At 34.0% G+C, this 9,021-nt stretch overlaps 1 long non-coding RNA gene across 1 annotated transcript; it reads right to left on the bottom strand.

Moving 5' to 3' along the window:
• Positions 1-1,428: 1,428 nt before the first annotated feature.
• LOC145036102 (uncharacterized) lies at positions 1,429-4,139 on the bottom strand. The gene is made up of 2 exons (XR_013678421.1): positions 3,172-4,139; positions 1,429-1,963 (listed from the first exon to the last, which is right to left on the bottom strand). It is a non-coding gene; the product is annotated as an uncharacterized LOC145036102 (long non-coding RNA).
• Positions 4,140-9,021: the final 4,882 nt, after the last annotated feature.

The raw sequence follows: 9,021 nt of genomic DNA, 5'->3' as shown, positions 1-9,021 counted from the left end.
GAGAGAGAGAGAGAGGTGGGGCCCTTGATACTTTTTAATTTTTTAAATAAATAAATAAGTATTTTATTAAAAAATGAAAGAAAAATAAGTGTACCGAGGGACCAAATATGCAACCAAACTAGCTCAAAAGGACCATGAATCCAAAAAACTCGGGGTTTGGACTAAAACCCCAAAAATTTGCATACCACAGTGACCATTTTTGCAATTTTGTCTTTTTTTTTTGTAATAAAAAAATTAGAAAAAAATACAAATGGCAAAATCGTGATTTTATAAAAAATCAAACTAAAATGGATCAGACTCGCAACAACATGAAAACCTTTAGACCATGAGTGTTAGTTCAAACCTTTTTGGCTTAAAGTGACAATTTTCACCTACCATAAGGACCATTCTTGCAATTTTGTCTAGGGCTGTAAACGAACCGAACCAACACAAACGAGGGCTTGTTCATGTTCGTTCATTTAAGTTAGGCGAACAAACAAACGAACATGAACAGATAAACGAGCAAGCTTTATTGTTCATGTTCGTTCGTTTAAAAAATTACATTGTTTATATGCGTTCGTTTATGTTCGTGAACATGTTAAACGAACAAATATAAACATACATAATTGAACATATATTAACATAAATTAACATATAATATAGTAACATAATCAAACATAATTAATATATGAATATAAAAGAAACTTATATGAATGAACATAATCGAACGTAAACGGACTTTCACGAACAATCGAACATAACTAAGCGATCGATACCATTTTTTATATTCGTTCGTTTAACTACAAGAATGAAAATTTGTGTTCAAGTTTGTTCATTTAATTAAATAAACGAACTTCTCGCCGAACGGTTCACGAACAAGTTGCTGAACGTTCAGTTCGTTTACAACCCTAATTTTGTCTATAAAGAATATAAGATTGTGTATATCTTCTTGTATCAAGATTATTTAACCTGGTTACTTACTAAATGTAGAATTTTATTTTTAAGAAGTAATAAAAATTGTTGGAAGGTGGAGGCCGGAGATATTGGGAAGGAACATTAGATAATTTTCAATGTATATGTGGTGGATAGTAGGGGTAAGCATTTGGATCGGACCGAACCGACTTTTGGACCGGGCCGGTTTCAGAGAATATTGTGGACCGTGGACTGGACTGGATGAAACTTACCGGGTTCAGGTATAGCTCCGGTTTTTGGACACAGTTTGACCGGTACAACTTTACTTGCATAGAATACAAGTCGTTAAAACAAGTTTTTGTGTTTGATACAACTTGTTAAAACGAATATGTTGTTGGGTTTGATACGTTACAAGTTGTAAAAATGAATATGTTTTTGGGTTTGATACGATACAATTAACTTGTAAAAATGATTACGCTTCCGTTTCGTGCATAACTAATCTATCTTGATCTATAATATTATAACTTGCAAAATTAATTTTCCAAATAAAAGCAACTAACATATAAATCAAGTTCACCAACAAAAGTTAACAATCTTCAGACAAACATACAAAGTATAACCGTAACACCAAAAATCATTCTCAATGAATTCTCCATCCTATTTTCAACCTCTCAGGCCATTTGACGTGCTTTTATGTCTATGCCCATGGGGGTCAATGACAGTTCCATGTACCCGATCATTTTCAAAATTCATGTAACATAAAATGTGAGTTTGTGGTAGGATCAAGTAAAATTGCAAAGCACATAAAATCATTCATCTTGTTGTATGCACCCCAATACTTGTTGTATTTAGTCTTCATGTCTTTTACCATTTCGAGAAATATTGGTTTGATTTCTTAGATGTATTTCCACATCTAAGACTTCTCGGATAAAAGGATTTACCAAAGGTTTTGATGTAGCCGAAACAAACTCTGTTTTTGTCTTGAATTTTTCAAAGAACTTCACCATTTCGGTTACAATTTCAAAGTCATAATTTTCGAGTACTCTACCGAGATCCCTTTCATATGATTTATCTATCAAAGATACATAAAATTCAGAATTATAATCTAAAATAATAGCTAAAAAGCTGAAATATTTAAGCTTTGATAGCTCAACTTTGAAAGATTGTAGCTCATTGAATATACAAACCAAAAACAACAAAATTATAGTCTAAATTCACCTGCAAACTGTAACTTAAATGTTGGAAAAAACCGCATGTCAATCCGACTTAAAACGAATGAATTATGGTTGTTTAAACAATTTTACATATTACAAAATTCTAACATTCTTGTTGAAAAGCTGAAATATTTCAGCTTTGAAAGCTCAACTTTGAAATACTATAACTCATTGAATATAATACCAAAATCAACAAAATTATAGTCTAAATTCATCTACAAACTATAAAATAAACGTTGGAAAAAAGTGTGTGTCAATCCAACTTAAAATGAACGAGTTATGGCTGTTTAAAAATTTTCACATATTACAAAATTTTAAAAATCTTGCTGAAAAGCTGAAATATTTCAGTTTTGATAGCTCAACTTTGAAAGACTGTAACTCAATGAATATAATACCAGAATCAACAAAATTATAGTCTAATTTCATCTATAAACTGTAAATTAAACGTTGGAAAAAACCTCATGTCAATCCGACTTAAAACGAATGAGTTATGGTTGTTTAAAAATTTTCACAGATTATAAAATTTTAAATATGGTCCAACCGGTTTTAAACCTGCTCAAAACCGGATCGGTTTTGATGAAATCCTAGAATCGAGAACCGGCCCGAGGGTCCAATAAAAGGTCCGATCCGGTCCAGTTCACCGGTCCAAATGCTCACCCCTAGTGGATACCGGACGGATAGGGTGGGTGTGTTGTGTTTAGACGGTCTTCTAATTTAATAATATATAAAATTTTTTTTAAAAAAAAAATTTAAGGAAAATATAGTATAGCCATTTTGCTTCAAAACAAACCCACACCAAAACCATAATGATATATTTTGGAAAACAAATCTATTTATCCAAAAAAAAAATGTTACAGTTACTCTAAATTTCATTACAAAATGTAAAATTAATATAAAAAGATAAATATATGAAACAATTACGTCACATTCACAACAAAATTTTTGTAACCTCTTACCCTATATCTAATTTATATTACATGATATTGAAATCTAACATAAACGACGATATTATATCACTAATATTAATAATAATAATATATTTTTGTGTAATGTGATCAATTGTTACCTTCTTTTTAATCTCAGTGATCATATATAAGGCTCCAGTCAACTGCAAGATGAGCTTGAAAGTAGATGAAGTTCAACGTGATTGTGAATGACGTAGAAACAATGCCAATTAAGTCGCTCGTGGTTTGTCATCCATAAGTACACATCATCATAAATATGTTTGTGTATAGTATACATACATATATTATATATATGAAATCGTTAGAATGAAAAACAATACCAAAAGTAAAGGGAGTTACACGTAATTTAACGGTCATGTTTAAATTCAATATCAATCGAAAACCTAAAATTAATCTTTTACAAACAAAGAATAATGTAACTGGAAACAAAAAAAAAATTCGTTTTTATTGAGATAACCCAAACTATAACATCATATGCAACAGTTTTAATTAACTTAATTATTAGTTATTAATGATTAATGAACTAACTTGAGGTACATTTTATCTCAAAGTAGCCTGATAAAGACATTTACGAACTAAAATCAAATAAAATATATTAAATTATAAAAAAAAGTTATTTAAAATATATATTAATACAGTTAATCTCTTAAATTATTTGATTAAAAAACTAAACATTAGTATTGTACTGTAATATGATTTCTGTAAATTGTCATCATAGTTTACACATTATTTTTCTAAATAAAAAGAAAATATATGTTTGTAGGTCAAGAGACCTGTAGTATAAAAAATCTTTCTGTTTTCAAAAAATGTAATAAACTATGAAAGTTTATTATTATTTAGTATATTATAGAAGACTAAGAGTATAATGAAAACGATAGAAGAAAACTAACCACAAAGTTAGTGTGATGGCGTTATTGAAACTTCGTCATTCACAAACACGTCGATCTTCATTTACTTCTTTTCAATGACTATTGACTACTACTCAGTTATACCAAGGAAATTAAGGAGTTTATATTGATAGGGTAATTTGTTGTACTTGGTATTGAACTATTAGTACACATGTACTTCGACCTCCTCTTACGTACAAGTGTACTACAATGCACTGGATCTCGCCCAAACAAACAAAGCCAATATGCCAATCAAAATATTTAATAATATCCATACAGGATCAGGATTCACGATGAGGAGTGAGAACACATGTTTTTGTTTTATTTTGGATATAGAAATGATATCCTCTAAATTTTTATCAATTGAATTATGATGTATTTTCTGTTATCCTTTTATATATAACTATCACAAGTTAATCATGTGCTATTTAATTGATTTTTTTTTTTTTTTTCATAACAAAAATAATAACATCTTAATAAATTTTAGGGAAAAAGTTTAATAAAAAAAAACCCCATGGCATTATTAAGAAGCATGTTTGAATTGCCTTTTGATTTTGTTCAATACTCAGATATAATCTTTGATGAGTTTGGTCATTTTTACAAACCTATCAATTACCGACTTTGGTTGTATGATTAATATTAGAGAAGCGTTTGGATTTTGTACTTTTTGAAAAATAGTTATTAACTTTTATTATGATAAAACCATCAAGATCAGGAAAACTTATTAAACATGCATGACTACGAAATTTCTTATAAATATATAAGGTTAGGGCCGTAAACGAACCAAACGAACACGAACAAGGTCTTGTTCATGTTCGTTCGTTTAAGTTAGCCGAACAACAAACGAACACGAACGAGATTTTCTTATTCATGTTCGTTCATTTAACAAATTACTTTGTTCATGTTCGTTCATTTATGTTCGTGAACATGCTAAACGAACATAAACGAACAAACATAAACGAACAAAGATTATAAAAAAAAAAAAAAAAAAAACAATTGAACATATATGAACATAAACGAACATACAATATAACAATATAATAAAAAATAATTGAATATAGATGAATATAAATAAACTTAAACGAACAAACATAAACGAACGTAAATGAACATCATAAACGAACGTTCACGAACATAAATGAACGAACGAGACCATTGTTCATGTTCGTTCATTTAACTAAACGAATGATAATTTTTGTTCATGTTCGTTCATTTATTAAATAAACGAACATAAACGAACTTCCCGCCGATCAGTTCACGAACGGTTCGCCGAACGTTCAGTTCGTTTACAGCCCTATATAAGGTAGATGCCCAGAAAGTAGTGAAGAACTGAAGATCCCCACTCACAAAAAATTCAATGCTCAATAAAGAGATGATGTGAGACAGAAGTTGATTCGATGAGTCGGTAAGAACAATATCATCTACATATAACAACAAATATGTCATGCGAGTGCCCTGACGATAAATAATCAAAGAAGAGTCACATCTGTTATGAACAAACCAATGTGAGAAGTGGAGGTGGCAAATCGTTGAAACCAGACACAAGGGCTTGCTTCAGAACATACAAAGACCGCTGAAGCAAGCAAACATAGTCAGGGTGAGAAAGATCACGAAAACCCGAAGGCCGATGCATATATACTGTTTCCTGTAGCTGACCATGAAGGAACGCATTTTTGACATCAAGTTGTCTAATAGGCCACTATGAGTGACAGCGATACTAAGAATCGTGCGAATAGTGGCAGGCTTCACCACCGGGCTAAAAGTCTCATCACAATCAATATCGGGTCGCTGACAGCGGCCATTGACAACAAGACGCGCTTTGTATCATGATAAGGGTGCATCTGCATTGAGTTTCTTTTTGAACAACCCAATACAATTAATAATGTTAGCATGAGGAGGTCTTGGAACAAGTACCCAAGTCTGAATATAGATAAGCGTGGTATATTCATAATTCATGACATTAAGCCAATTTGGATCCTTAAAAGCCTATAAATAATTTTTGGGAATAGGAGAGGTGGTATCAACGTGTAAATTTAATTTACGTACGGGTTAAAAAATGCCTTGCTTAGAATGTATGAGCATTGGGTGTGAAGTTTGATTTATGGATGAAGGGCGGTTAGGAGATATTAGGGATGGGAGTGATTCAGTTGTGTCATTGTAACTGGTGAATGACTGAGAGTTAAGCTCGAAGATGGGTTGCTGATCAACGGGTGAAGTCGGGAGAAGAGTTTGAGGGATGGTAGGTGAAGTCGGCATTGGACAGTTGGTGGGTGTTGTTAGAATTTAAAGGATCAAAATAACAATAAATACAAACTTGGATAGATTCAAGGATTGTGTTTTCAAACATTTTTCAAAATTTGTAATTCGTCCCTTTTGCCGAGGGTACATGATGTGCCTCCGATTCCATCCTCCATAATAGCAGAGTCGAGTAACTTCTTCTAACGATGGATTACCTAGAAACAATCACAAATTCATAAGATGGTTGGTTGGGACAGGGTCCCGAAACAACGCTCCAACGATTAACTTAGTAGAAGACTTCATGTAACATCCCGATGTTAAGGTACTTCTAAATTCATCCCTATAATTTTATTTATGACATTTCGGTCCCTAAGTCCCAAGAGAAAGTGCCTTGAAGCCCTAGTGGCATTTTTCATAATTTTGACAGGAGAAGTACGCCATGCGTACATGTGTGTACGCTTATGTACACGGGGCGTACTAGATAAAGCAGGAAAACACTAATTTTTAGGGTCCGGGTGGTGTTTAAGCAAAATTAAGCCTCATTTCTCTTATCATTTCCAGCCTCTATCAACATATTTATGCTCTCTTGCAAACCCTAGCCTCATTTGAGTTCTTGGAAGGTTTAGTGTGAGTTTTTATGTGTTCCAAATGAAGAGGAAGGTAGTGGTGAAGTTGGAAAGCTTGAAGCAAGCTTGGATCTGGGAATTTTGCATTCTTCTCCATCTTTAGAAGGTATAAAGTTCATAACTTGATGTCTTGTTTGTTAGATCTCATTTTTGGGTGTTTTTATGTTACTTTTTGGTCTCAAAGGTCTCATCTTGTGCATGGTTTGTTCTTGTCGATTTGCGTTGTCCACTCAGACCCTGGGAGGGGTCCTAAGCCATAAAAATGAGGTCCCATTTGTTAGATTTGCTTTATGCATCTTGTAGAAGATCTTAATGGATTAAGACCTTGTGTTAAGCACTTTTTAGACTTGTAAAGTCATAAAGTTGGAAACTTTATGACTCTAGAGTGTATTTGGACCTTAGATCTGAAAAATATGGACTTAAGTTCTTAAGCCATTAAGCACTGAATTGAGTTTCAAGACTGCAAGGGTACACTTCGCGTACATAGGAGTAATCCCTGCATACTCGGTCAACCACCCCAATGGGTGGTCAACTGTGAGGCTTTGTGTACATCATACGTACCTCCAGAGTACGCCCTGCATACTCGCACTGGGTGAGCCTTATTGAGTTGACTCGGCTGGGTTGACTCAGTTAACTCAGTGGGTTTGACCAGTTGACTTTAACTTTGACCAAGTTTGACCTTGAGGGTATTTTGGGATTTGGATGGAATTGGTCACCTGGTGGAAATAAGTATCAGTTAGAGAGCTGTGATTCGGATTAGGACCTCATTAGTTATGTTCAGTTTGCGAGGTGAGTTTTCCTCACTGTATTTTTGGGTCGAATGCACCAAGGTCGTCCCCTTTAGATTGTTATCCTGGTTTATCGCATGATTGTATGTTGTAGTGATCTGTTAGATCTGTATCTTGGTATATAGGATGATGCTATGCTTAGTGATTTGTTAGATTTGTATGACTGTATATATATGCTAGCTAGGTTTGATATAATATAAGTTGATATGTGATGGTATGTGGGGTTGAGGCGGTCCTGCTATATGCTGAAGGCCGAGAAGCCCAAGGCATCCCAGATAGACTCTAGGCCCGAGAGGAGTACCATTCAGGATGAAGGCCCAGAGAACGTTCCAGATAGTCTGAAGGCCCGTTGAGGCGTACCAGTCATGTTGAAGGTTTTGTGAGCCTACCAGATACACTATAGGTTGGTGGGCGTTCCAGTCATACTGAAGGCTTTGTATGCATGTTGTTATTGTGATTATGAGTTGTGTTGGTACTTTAAGGGAACTCACTAAGCGTTGGTTTACAGTTTTGGATTATGTTTCAGATACTTCAGAGGATCGTGGGAAGGCGAAGGCATGGCCATACACATCCTCATGTTTTGAACTTATGATTTTGGGAAACTCTTATATAAAACATGTTTTGAAAACTATGTTGTAAAAAATTTGTGATTTTGGGTTGGTTCTCAAATCGAAGCGAGAGAGTAGTTCTTAGCGTACCTTGCAGGAGTGCATCGAATCCCCTATTTATATTTGGAGTAGAAAACATCCTGACCTTCCTTTCTACCGAACTGATCCGAGGTCTTGTCGCATTTATGGCCGTAAATCCGAAGGTAAGAAGAGAAAAAACTCGGAAACCGTTATACAATTGTACCTGGTTCTTTAAGTTCCCATGTACTTTCTATACTATAGCGACAACATCTCATTCTTTTTGTCACTTCTTCACCTATGTTCGGTACTTTAGGTTCAGTTAGGTATCAAATGTGGTTCGAGGTTTTCACACAATTTGGGGGTTATGCGAGGTTCGGTAGTTCGCTCATTCTGAGGGTATATGAACGGTGATTAACCCTATACCCTATTAACCCCCCCTCCAGTTTGGATTATTACTTTCCGTTGTGAGTATTAATTCAAACTAATGAGGTTTTTGATGAGGATCGTTGTGAATAGAAAAGGGCGAGGCACCTGGATTGAATTCTGATGAAGCGGTTTGACAACTCCTAGAGACCATCATTGCCTATAACTATCTTTTCATTTCTTTTCCATTTAAGGGGTGTATAGTGTGTAACTGCCATTTTGTCTCCCATATTATCATTTCCTCTTCCATCCCCTTACAAATACTTCTTTGATTCATTTCATTTTCTTTCATTCGAACTTCTCCCCAATTTTATTCGTCTTCCTTTCTCTTCTCTCATGTCTAGTAAATACATCTCCAAC

Source organism: Lactuca saligna, chromosome 3, assembly GCF_052625555.1.
Source record: "Lactuca saligna cultivar CGN05327 chromosome 3, ASM5262555v1, whole genome shotgun sequence".
Lineage (NCBI taxonomy): Eukaryota > Viridiplantae > Streptophyta > Magnoliopsida > Asterales > Asteraceae > Lactuca > Lactuca saligna.
Note: the sequence above shows the minus strand (reverse complement) of the source record. Positions and strands in the feature narration are given on the sequence as shown.